We start from the raw sequence: 12,684 nt of genomic DNA, 5'->3' as shown, positions 1-12,684 counted from the left end.
GAACTCAGCCAGTACGCAGCACTCCTCCACGGCCTCTGCATCAGCTCCTGCCTCCAGGTTCCAGCCCTGTTTGAGTTCCTTCCCTACTACTATATGTGGAAGTGTGAGTGGAGTAAACCCTTTCCTTTTCAAGCTGCTTTTGACCACAGTGTTTCATCACAGCAGTAGAAACCCAGTGAAGACGCGTGGTGGGACACACCTTTAATTCTAGAACTCAGAAGCAGAGGCAGGTAGATCTCTGTGAGTTCTGGCCTGATCAACACGGGCCAGCCAAGGCTACACAGTGAGACCTTGTCTCAAAACAACAACATAAAGGAGGACATTCAAATACATGCCCCAGAAAAGGCATTATGCTAAGTGAAGACAATTTAATGACATAATGACAAGTGTGGGTGGGTGCTGGGAAGACTGCCCAGCTGGAAAACTGCCATAAGCACTGAGTTCAAACCTCTGCACCACATTAAGGGGGGGGAGGGCAGGTGAAGGGGCACACACCTTTAATCTCAGCACTCAGGAGGCAGAGACAGGCGGGTCTCTGTGAGTTCAAGGCCAGCCTTGTCTACAGAGCATGTTCTAGGCAGGAAGGATAGTCAAGTCTACTCAGAGAACCTTGTCTCAAAATAAAAATAAATAAAAACAAAACAAATAAACAAAATTAAAGGCTAGGTGAGAACTGATTCCCATTTGTCTTCTGGCCTCCTGGCCTCCATGTGTATGCTGTGGCTGGTGTGCACACACACCAAATAAGTGAGAAAATCAAAGGTGTGCAATGCAGTGCACACACAAACTGTATGGTTCTGTTTATATGAAGTACTTAAAGTCATCAAAATCATCATGAGAAAGAAAGTAGAACACTGGCTTTGAGAAGCAGGGGAAGAGGGAGAGTTGGAGGTTAATAATGTTTCAATTTAGCTGGGCAGTGGTGGCGCACACCTTTGATCCCAGCACTTGGGAGGCAGAGGCAGGTGGATTTCTGGGTTCGAGGCCAGCCTAGTCTATAGAGTGATGTTCCAGAACAGCCAGGGCTACACAGAGAAATCCTGTCTTGAAAAACCAAAATAAAAAATATATATGTTTCAATTTTGCAGGATGAGTTATGAAGATAGATAGTGATGACACTATTAGCTACAGAACATTCTGGATTTACAAAAGTTTTTTATTGTTTTTATTTATGTGTGTACTCTAACTCACATTATAGATTTTTATTTTTAAAAATGTATTTTTATTTTATGTGTATGAGTGTTTGTATGCATATATGTGTACTAAGTGTGTGCCTGATGCCCTCAGAGGTCCTGGACCCAGAGTTATTAGTGTTTGTGAGCCAACACATATGTGGGTGCTGGAAACTGAGCCTGGGTCCTCTGCAAGAGCAGGAGGCATTCTCGACCACTTCACCGCGGCTCCAACATTATGGAGTTTTAAAAAATATCACTGAACTGTGCATGTACATCTGGTAAAGATGGTAAATTATGTGTTCTGCGAATTTCACCACAGTGATGACAACTGAGAAAAATCTCATTTGTAGTTCTATATTTCAGGTACAATAGAAAACATAAATTGTATAAAATTACATTTATTATAGAATAAAATATGAAGCATTAGAAGTAACTCAATCAAAATACTGACAGAATTTCCTCCACCTGGGAAAGTATAAAACCTCGAGGGATATTGTACACTAAGTAGATGAAATAAAGTACTCTATATTCCATTTATAAAATGCTTTAAATCTCATAGAATTGACTTAAGAGATTCTTTGAATTCCAACCAAATTATTGACAGGCTTTGCCTGGGGTAGGGGAAACCAACAAATTCTAAGGTTCATTTCAAAATATTTTGTTTTTAATATATATTATATATATTATATACATTTTGTTATTGAATATATTATATACATATGCATATGTATATATATTCTAGCACTCGGGAGCAGAGGCAGGTAGATCTCAGTGAGTTCAGGGAATCCCAGCTTTGGCCTCAGCCTGTGCCATTTCTCATCCTGGCTGAGGTCCACATCTCAGGCTGAGTTTCCCACCCACTGAGTGGTGCTTCCCACAGGCCCAGCACCGAATGGCGTACCACAGAGTGATAGCAGCGCAGGGTGAACGGCAGTCTAGGTTTCCCAATTCATCTGCCTGGCATGCCCCAGAATAGACAAAGAACGCAGAGCCACAAATTGAGGCACTTTGAATTTCTTTCTTTCTTTCTTTCTTTCTTTCTTTCTTTCTTTCTTTTTTAGTTTTTTGCGTGGTATAGTCTGACAAAGCAGGCTCTTTGAGCATTGGTTATCCCTTGGACATCCTAGGGCATGTTATGTGTCTAAGATTCCAATGGCTGGGAATGTGGGGAAGACATCTTGATGGTTCTGGGTTCTCACTAGGATGCAGATAAACAGCCAGCTCTTCCAGGAGGAGCCCTTCCAAGCTGTCCCTGCCATGGCTGTTGGAAAAAAGACTTAGTGCCTTGCTGGTACTGAAGGTGTCTCCTTCCTGCTATGTGGGGCTCTTCACAGAGCAACTCCATGTGTCCCCGTGGCACTCACTTGACTTCTGCCAGAGATCCAAGGGGTAGCAGATGTCATCAGTGACCAGGTTCAGAAGTGACAATTTCACTTCTGCTACATCCTAGTCATTAGAATGGTGTCACCAAGGCAGCTCACATTCAAAAGAAGGTTAACTGAGCTTCATAGCCTTTGAAGAGATGCATCTTCAAGAGAAGGAGTATAAAGGTGGACCCCTCTGAACTTTCCCAAATGGACGATGAGCTGAGATTTCCCAGCCTGATGTGTTAGTTCCATTCAAAGGTGGCATCTGGATTTGAACCAGGGGTCCCTTAGTAATTACTGCATATAATAGTTGCATACACTCATCTCCCCATCAGCATCCTCTGCTCCCGCTGATATCCCTTTTCTTTCTAGAACTACCCTTTCCAAAACTACCCTTTCTACTTTTAATTTTTTTAAACAATTTCTTTTTGGTTTTGTTTTTTTTTTTTTTTTTTTTTGAGACAGGGCTTCTCTGTGCAGCCCTGGCTGTCCTGGAATGAACTTGCTCTATAGACCAGGCTGGCCTTGAACTCTGAAATCTGCCTGCCTCTGTCTTCTAAGTGCTGGGATTAAAGAGGTGTGCCACCATGCCTGCCTACAGTTTCTTAAATTGTTTACTTTCTTATGATTGGACTCAGGTCCAGACTTTTCCAGTCAAGGCTTTTATCTGTGAAGCCACTTCACACCCCAACACACTTTGGTTGGAGGACACAGAAAAAAAAAAAAAAAATCAAGCTGAAGAACTGAACTGGCAGCTTCCCTAAAGATCAAGAAGGTGCCACGTGGACTTTGGCTCTGTGTGTGTGTGTGTGTGTGTGTGTGTGTGTGTGTGTAGTGAATTGTCGCTAACAGTCTTGCTCAGGTGTAGACCATAAAAGCAGCAACTGTACCTGGAAGTGGCCTGAGGACAGTCAGAAGTCTCCCATGAGGAGGGGCCCCAAGCTGGTGCATGATGCTAGGTGCTGCTGGCTGTAAGTTCTACAGGAGGCAAAGGCTGTGGCACCTGCCACCTGCTGAGGTAGGCAAACAGAAGAGCTTAGCAACCTGGACTCCATTCAGCTTGGACTATGTACACATCCCTCTTGGAATAAAGCAGCTAGCAATCTGTCAGCCTGCGACCTCCATTTGTACAGAGCTGCAGCCCACTTGTTTCAGAATCCTCTGCTTTCTGCATCACTCTCCTTAGCAACCTTTGTCTGCTTTCTACTGCTTTGATAAAGACCATGACCGAAAGCAAGTTAGGGAGGAAAGGGCTTCTTACAGCTTAAAATCCACCATGAAGGGAAATCAGAGCAGGAGCTCAAGGCAGGAACCTGGAGGCAGGAACTGATGCAGAAGGTATGGAGAACCCTGGTGTGCTCTTCTTAGCTTGTTCAGTGTTCTCTCTCTCTTTCTCTCTCTCTCTCTCTCTCTCTCTCTCTCTCTCTCTCTCTCTCTCTCCCTCCCTCCCCCATTTCCTTCCTTCCCTTGACACATTGACACATATAGCTCTGTATAGCTCTGGCTGGCCTGGAACTTTGCCGACAGCGGCTTGCACCACCACACCCGGTTCTTGGTTTGCACAGAGCCACCTGTGCTGGGAGGGCCCTGCCCACTGTGCAGCTGTAATCACCAATCAAGAAAACGCCCTCAGGCTCGCCCAAACCCCATTTGATGGAGACATTTTCTCAACTGGTTTCTCCTCAGATGACCCTCAAATTGTCCCACTCCACAAAAACAAATCAAAAAAAGTCTAACCGCCCTTTGATAATACTGTACTGTATCCAAACACTTCTTGGAACTCCAGGTGCACTCTTAACATGGCAAACTTCTAGGGAGAACCCCCTGGTTATCATCTGATACCTATTCATAGTTGGGTATGTATGTGATTAAAATCAGCTGTATTGTGGAATGGGACTTATGTAATAAGCAAGGGCTTAGGTCAGTCAAAACAGAGAACCACCAAACTAAACCCCTAGCGAACAAACTCCTCTCTTGTAAGACAAGGTCTCATTCTTTAGCCCTTGCTGGCCTGGAACTCCTCATGAAGACCAGGCTGGCCTCCAACTCACAAAGATCCTCCTGCCTCTGCCACCACTGTGCTGAAATTAAAGGCGTGCACTGCCACAGCCAGCTCCTCCTTCTCTTGACCCCCATACAAGGAAACCCCAAATAATAATGGGGGGGGGTCTTGGGCACCCTCACTCCTGTGGCTCACTGACGGTCTTAGCAGGGTGTTTCTGGTCAGTTCTTGTGCTCTGCTGCAAGCTTTTCTCCTTTGCAGTTTAAATAAACTTTTTCTTAGTCTTTAACAACTGGTTCAGACCCTAAGCTCCGGTACCACTGCTGTAGAAAGCACACAGCTACCAGGAACATGGATTCTTCCTTCTCCGGGGCCTCTGTCTTCTTTATAAGCATAACATTGTGCCAACTGATTAGAGAGAGGTGTACAGTACCTCTGTACTACTGCAGAGCAGGGAGTCGTTGTCTTTTAAATTAAGAGGTGGGGCCAGGCAGTGGTGGTGCACGTCTTTAATCCTAGCACTTGGGAAGCAAAGGCAGGCAGATTTCTGAGTTCGAGGCCAGCTTGGTCTACAGAGTGAGTTCCAGGACAGTCAAGACTACACAGAGAAACCCTGTGTCAAAAAAAAAAAAAAAAAAAAAAAAAACAAGAAAAACAAACAAACAAACAAACAAACAAAAAAGACAAAAAAAAAGTTAAGAGGCAGGATGTTGATAATTGCTACAGGAAACATCTGACCAGAGATACTTCACCTCTCATGTTAGGGAAAACAAACAATCAAACCTCATCAGTCCCAGGGACCCCAAATGGTAGACAGGCCCATCTGTGCATACCACTGTAAAACCAGCTTTGCAAAGAACCCTGCTAAGTCAGTTTAGTGGGAATTGCCTTTGACACCTGTTCACTACCTGCATCCAGTCAAGGTCCTCATCCTTCACAGCCACCCAGGTACCATCCAACCACTCACCTGTCTTAGCAAGAATTCCACTTTCTTCTGTTACCTTTTAGGAATTTTCTTTATAAAAAAAAAATAGCCAGGCATGATAGCAGCATCTGGGGGAGGGATAGACGAGTGGACCTTGGTGAGTGAAGCCAGTTTGGCATACATAGTGAGAGCCAGGCCAGTCAGAGCTATATAGTGAGAACCTGTCTCAAAAAAATCATCTTTGGGGGTTATGTGTCTGTATGCACATACATACATTGGACCCCCAGGGAGTGTTACCAGTGGCTGTGGGTAGTCTAAGGAGAGTGCTGAGAACTAAACTCGGGTCCTCTGGCCATGTAGGGCAAGCACTCTTACACGCTGAGCCACAGCTCTGCTCTCTGTTCTCTTTGTTCTTTTATAAGACAGTCTGTCATGTACTTCAGGCTGGCCTCCAACTCCCTAGGGAGTCAAGAGGTTTAGTTAGGTTTCCATTGCTGTGATAAAATACTGAACGAAACCAACTTTGGGAGTAGTAAATGACTGACTTACATATCCTGGGTTATATAGTCTACTGAGGGAACTCAAGGCAGGAACCTGACAGCAAAACTGAAGGACAGGTCATGAAGAAACAAAGGCTGCTGTCTTACACAACGCAGGACCATCTGTTTATAGCACCACCCACAATGGGAGGAGCCTTCCCATATCAATTATAGCACCACCCACAATGGGAGGAGCCTTCCCATATCAATTATAGCACCACCCACAATGGGAGGAGCCCTCCCATATCAATCATCAGTCAAGAAACTTCCTATACCTTTTCTTACAGGCTAGTCTTACACAGGCATTTCTCAGTTGCAAGTCCTCTTCCCAGATACTCTAGTTTGTGTCAACTTGACAAAGAAACCACCACCACCACCACCACCACTAACAACAACAACAACAAAAACCTAACCAAGAAGCCAAGGATGACCTTGAACTCCTGAACTCCTGAACTCCTGCTTCTACCTGTACTGGGATTAGAGGAGAGAGTCACACACCCAGGTTAGTAGTGGAGCATTTGTTAAAGTAGATGCTCTTCGAGACCCTGAGTAAGCAGTCCCCATGACCATCCTAGGTTCTTCAGTTCTGCTAACATCTGGCTCTACTCTTACCTACTCTGCTTTCCCTCAAATATGAAGCTACAACTTAATGGGCCACCTAGATGCCTCTCCTGGCATCCGGGACAGCCTAGTCCCCTGTGAATGGAAACAGAAACAAGTGGGAGATAGAGAAGATGCAAAAGAAGTAAAAAGCAGAGATCTTTTTGTATCCAATAGTGGTGATCATGGGGGAGTGAGGACGTCCTGGACAGGGGTGTGTGGGTAGTAGCCAGTGGGAATACTCAGAAAAGGAAGCAGATCTGACCTTGGTAGAGGTGTGTTGTTGATCTGTGCTACTTTGTTGCAAAAGAAAGTTTCCACCCTCCCTCCCCCCTTCCGCCCCTTATCCCAAATGGGAGAGAAAGAAGGATAGAGGGGGAGAAAGAGAGCTCTGAATTTCTTCTTGTTTCTTCTTTGAGCATGAAACCAACCCCCTGAACAACTAACAACCCCTGTCTATGGGGCTCTAGCATTGATATACCCTCTGAAAAGTATCCAAAATTCCATACAATTGCAGAAACTATCTGCAGCTGGCAGAAGCATGTCTCTGCTAGAGCACAAAGTAAATCATAATCAGCTGCTGCAGCTGCTCCATATCCCACACCTGGGATTAAAACAAAAACATATTCTTATAATATTTTTGTTTTAAGAAACCAAAATTCTAGAATTCTCACTACAGGTGTGAGCAGAACATCTTGGATAGTCTCCAGAAGACGATGAAGCCAAAGCGCTACTGGAGAGGGCAGTGATCATGAAGACAGTATTACTAGACAATATTCTGTAGCCGGGGATAGCTGAGGATAGCTCAGGGGTAGAGGAGTTTGACAGTCGATCAGGAGATCCCTGGTTCAGATCCAGGTGCTGCCTCTTTTTTTTTTTTTTTTTTTTTTTTTTTTTTTTTTTTTTTTTTTTTCCCTCCAAGTAGTCCTTTTTGTCTGGTACACTGACTTGTGAAATTCTTTAACCATCATTAACTGGACAAGTTATTATTCTTTTTTTTTCCCAGAAAATTGTCTCCAAAGTCCCTTGAGAAAACCCATATAGACAATAGGCGACATACACTACCAAGGAGGCTGCTGTTTGCAGCCATTGCACACCAGAGTCCCCATGGGGAAAGGGACTTGGTCAGCTTAATTAGCTGCACTGGATGAGTTATTATTGTGACGTTTTTCATGCTTCATCTTTACCACTTTAGTCACAGTAATTTTTTGAAGGACTTGAGAAAATCTTTCCCAGGCTTTGTCAGTGTTCCCTGTGTCTAATAATTATTATCCCGACTTTATTTGTTGATACCACACTTGCTTTTAAGGGAAATGGGATCTGGAGCTCACAATAAAGTACTAAACTGTTTAACACGTACATAAAGACAAGAGCTGACATTCTGGATGAGCTAATAGACAATATTCTAGAAGTCTTGGTTAGAAGTTACCACAGTGAAATACAAAATCATCTTGAAGCTTCCTGGTCATTAAAAAAAAAAAATGAAAACATCCCATTCAGCCACTAAGAACTAGCTGTGATTAGCTCTGACCAGTAGGAATTCATAAAATAGATCTTTACCAGACAGACGATGTTACTGCCAAGGTAGTCATCTATAGCAGTAAGTGGACGTTACACATTTTCACCAAGTGCATAGCACCCTAGGGCTCTATAACATTGTGACTCCAAATACTCGACACACCTTATGGTTTTTTTTTTTTAAAGGGGGGAGGGGTGGCTCAATGGGTAAAGGTGCTTGCTACTAAGTCTGACCATCTAAATTCAATCCCTGAGACACACATGGTGGAAGGTGGGACCTGACTTCCAAAGCCATCCTCTGACTGCCACGCATTCACCGTGGGCTAACCCATGGTCTCGAGCCCACCACTTCATTAGACATTAATATTCACAGACATTCACTAGACAACATATACTCTGTTCTAGTGTGTTTTCTGTGATACAGACCGTAAGTATATGATATACCGAAAGTAACGTGGAGAGGAGAGGGTTTACCTGTCTTTTTTTGTTTGTTTGTTTGTTTGGTTTGGTTTGGTTTGGTTTGGTTTTTCGAGACAGGGTTTCTCTGTATAGTCCTGGCTGTCCTGGAACTCACTCTGTAGACCAGGCTGGCCTCAAACTCAGAAATCCTCCTGCCTCTGCCTCCCAAGTGCTGGGATTAAAGGCATGAGCCACCACTGCCCTGCCTTGGCTTACCTGTCTGATCACAGTCTATTGTAGAGGGAAGTCTGGGCACAAACTTGGAGGCAGGAACTAAATCAGAGACCATGATGAAAGAATTTTTGTTTTGTTTTGGTTTGGTTTTTTGGTTTGTTTTGAGTTGGGGTCTCTTTATGGAGCCCTGTCTGTGCTGGAACTGGTTCTGTAGATCTGTCTGCCTCTGCCTCCCTGCCTCTCCCCTACCTCCCTGCTTGTAAGTGCTGTGATTAAAGGCTTGCACCAACTGCCTCCCACTCCCAGCTCAGCCAGTTTCTTAACCACCTTCTGTCCAGAGGTGGTTCTCCCCTCTTGCATCAACCACTAATCAAGAAAATGTCCCGGGCTGGAGAGATGGCTCAGCAGCTAAGAGCACTGACTGCTCTTTCAGAGGTCCTGAGTTCAATTCCCAGCAACCACATAGTGGCTCACAACCATCTGTCATGGGATCCGATGCCCTCTTCTGGTGTGTCTGAAGATAGCAATAGTGTAATCACATAATAAATAAATCTTAAAAAAAAAAAATGTCCCGCAGCCATGCCACAGGACAACTTGATGGAGGCCTTTTCCCTGTTCAGGAAGGATTCATTCCTCTCAGATGACTCTGGCTATGACAAGGTAACAAAATAAAGACCCACACACACAACAAAGCTGTGAAGTCTGACTCAGAGAAACAATTGTTTTCTGTCACTTATCCTTTTTAGTTTTATAATTCTGATTTCATCCCTTCTTCCTACTTGAGATACAGATAGAATGGCTGGAGCCCCCGCTGCTGACTTTGAGAATGGGATCCATATTTTAAGGACAGCTGACAGAGAGATAAAAGAAGGCTGTGTTCCTAAAATACACTGAAGTCACCATGCCAGCCCTGGCCACGGCTCCAAAGATACTTTACCCAAAGAAAATTCCTATCCTGTTAAAATCTCAGGGGAGCGACCAGCCCAGGAAACTAAGAGCCCTCTCCCTTTACAGGATGATTCCTTAGATGAATATATTTCCATCGATACACTGGAAATTCCCGTGGCCTTCTCAGCTCACTTGAAACGTAGGACAGTGTAGGCAGACCTGTTACAGCAACATGCGTGGTCACTGACTGGTGTCTGTGTCCCCACACAACAGAAGGTTGTTGCTTCTTGTGCTTCCTACAGCATCACAAGTAGGCGGTTCCCACCTTCCGGTGATAGAGATGAGCATGCTGGTACAGGGCTGCAATCCCCACCCTTGCGGGGTGGAGGCAGGAGGATTCTGCTCTTGGTCAAGGCCATTGCCCTCTTCTATCAGCAACTGTGAGACAACATCAGATCTGCATAAGATCAGGTTCATCAACGTCCATCTCAGTGGGCGGGGCTCAACCTCTACCTAAGGATGCTGCTGCGCAGATGACTGTGTTCCTGTTGGCAACCGCTCACCCGGGCACCCGTAAGCAACTCTAATGAAATGAATTGGCTCATAAAAGGGAGAATACTCAACCCACAGAAGACTGATTTACAGGGGGAATTTGGGTAAAGATCAAACTTGCCCCAAGGAGCTGGGCACCCCAATCAGCAGGAAGTTGTCTAATGATAACATCGCATCCTTTCTTTTTTCTCTCCTATCTAGTATTAGGGTGTTGAAAAGGTCAGAAAGGGTGCAGAAGGGTGGAAGAAAGAAGAACACACAAAGTAGAAAATACCAACTGTAAGTGGTGCCCAAATGTGGGGCTTGAAAATTAAGGATAAAAATGGGAAATTTGATTTAGAAAATGGCAGGCAGCCGGGTGGTGGTGGCGCACGCCTTTAATCCCAGCACTTGGGAGGCAGAGGCAGGTGGATTTCTGAGTTCGAGGCCAGCCTGGTCTACAGAGTGAGTTCCAGGACAGCCAGGGCTACACAGAGAAACCCTGTCTCGGAAAAAAAAAAAAATGGCAGGGGACAAAGGAATGGATATGTCTTTTCAAGATGCCAGCAAACAATGTATTGAGCCTGCTGCCTCTGCAGTATCCCTTGCTCTGTGTCGGGGGGGGGGGGGGGAATTTTCCATTTTTTTTCTTTTTTGTATATACTGTTTCAAAAACGGTTAGGAGAATGGCTGAGCGGTTAGAAAAATTGCAGGGGGAAATGGAAGGACCTGAGTGTACTGGCTGGTTTTGTGTGTCAACCTGACACAAGATGGAGTTATCACAGAGAAAGGAGCCTCAGTTGAGAAAATGCCTCCATGAGAGCCAGCTGTAAGGCATTTTCTCAATTAGTGGTCAAGGTGGGAGGGCCCAGCCCATTGAAGTAGTGCCATCCCTGGGCCGGCAGTCCAGGGTTCTATAAGAAGGCATGCTGAACAAACCAGGGGAAGCAACCCAATAAGCAGCACCCCTTCCTGACCTCTGTATCAGGTCCTGCCTCTAGGTTCCTGCCCTGTGTGAGTTCCGGTTCTGACTTCCTTCAGTGATGAACAGCAATGTGGAAGTGTAAGCTGAATAACCCTTTTCTCCCCAACTTGCTTCTTGGTCATGGTGTTTCATTGCAGCAATAGAAACTCTAAGACACCGAGAAACAAAAAAATGTCTGAAATGAGAAAATAAAAGGGTTCATTCTGCCCTTTCTTCTTTCTGTTCTTTCTGTTCATTCTGTTCATTCTGTTCATTCTGTTCTTTCTTCTCTGAAAGGGCTGCAGAATTGGCCGAGCAACTGGGAAGATTGCTGGTGGAAGTAGGATTGTGGGAAGGTGAGGAGCACCGGAAAAGAGAGAAAAGGCTCAATATGGTGACTGAGCAATAAAAGTACAGTTTCTGGCAGAAGATAAGAGGGAACCTGTGGCAGTCAGTCACCTTCTTCCCTCAGGGAATCGAAGACAAGGGAACAAGTGTTGCATAGCTAGCTGTGCCAGCAAGCCAAGCTCTGTCTCTATTCACCCCATGGAGTCCTATTTATACCCTCCAAATGTCACATGTCCTCCATGTGCCTTACCTCAGCACATGTCTTATGTTGGCATGTGCATGCAAGCAGCCTGAGTCCTTGGAAGTGGCAATAAACTGCAGCACACCACCAGACTTTTTGGTGCATTTCTTTCTATGGAGTCCCGACAATTGCAGCTCAGCTACACAGTGTAAGGTGGACCAATACTTGCATGTTGTTAGCAAAGAATCCTTCATCATGTGTCCTTTCATGTGTTTGCTTTAGCAGAACATCCTCTCTCCTGTGTCTGCTTGAGTGCAACATTCCTTCTTGACTCTGCCTTAGCTTTTCACACATGTCCACTTTAAAGGTTCCTTCACATGTTTGTCCCAGCAAAACACCATCCAGTCGACTTTCCAAACCCTTAAGTTTCCACTTCATTTCCCTCCATGACAATAATGGGCCAGCCCTCTGAACTGTCTTCCTTTATACGGGTTGCTATGGTCATGGTATCTCTTTACAGCAATAGAAACCCTAAGACAGGATCCTTCTTGTAGTAGTCCTGAAAAAATGAATACGCCAGAACCACTGCTTTCCCCTCTAGCAACATGGATATCCATGACTGAGCATTCTTCTAGGTAAGTGAGGTGTTGCGTTTATCCCAGGTTGAGTTTTGCCTTACAAGGGACTGAAGAGTGAAGAGTCACGACAGGGGTTAGAGAGTTGGCTTGGTGGGTAACAGTGCTTCCTGCTTTCCCAGAGGACCCACGTTCACTTCAAGTTCAGTTCCAGGCACTGACATGGGGCTCCTCACAACCACCAGTGACTTCAGCCCCAGGGGCTCTGAGCCGCCTTCTGGCCTCCATGGGTACTGCACTCATTTTCACAAACCCACACAGACAGACACACAATCAAAAAGAGTAAATCCTGGGCTACAGCGGGCTCAGAGGCTGAGGACACATCTTGCTCTCTTAGAGGACCTGAGTTAGATTTCTGGAACCCACATCCTGTGGCTC

General features: G+C 45.1%; 1 non-coding gene across 1 annotated transcript; it reads right to left on the bottom strand.

The window, feature by feature from the left end:
- Positions 1 to 7,616: 7,616 nt before the first annotated feature.
- Positions 7,617 to 7,752, bottom strand: LOC117721162 (small nucleolar RNA SNORA70). Its single transcript, XR_004608421.1, has one exon. It is a non-coding gene; the product is annotated as a small nucleolar RNA SNORA70 (small nucleolar RNA).
- Positions 7,753 to 12,684: the final 4,932 nt, after the last annotated feature.

The sequence above is a fragment of the Arvicanthis niloticus genome, chromosome 15 (genome assembly GCF_011762505.2).
Source record: "Arvicanthis niloticus isolate mArvNil1 chromosome 15, mArvNil1.pat.X, whole genome shotgun sequence".
Lineage (NCBI taxonomy): Eukaryota > Metazoa > Chordata > Mammalia > Rodentia > Muridae > Arvicanthis > Arvicanthis niloticus.
Note: the sequence above shows the minus strand (reverse complement) of the source record. Positions and strands in the feature narration are given on the sequence as shown.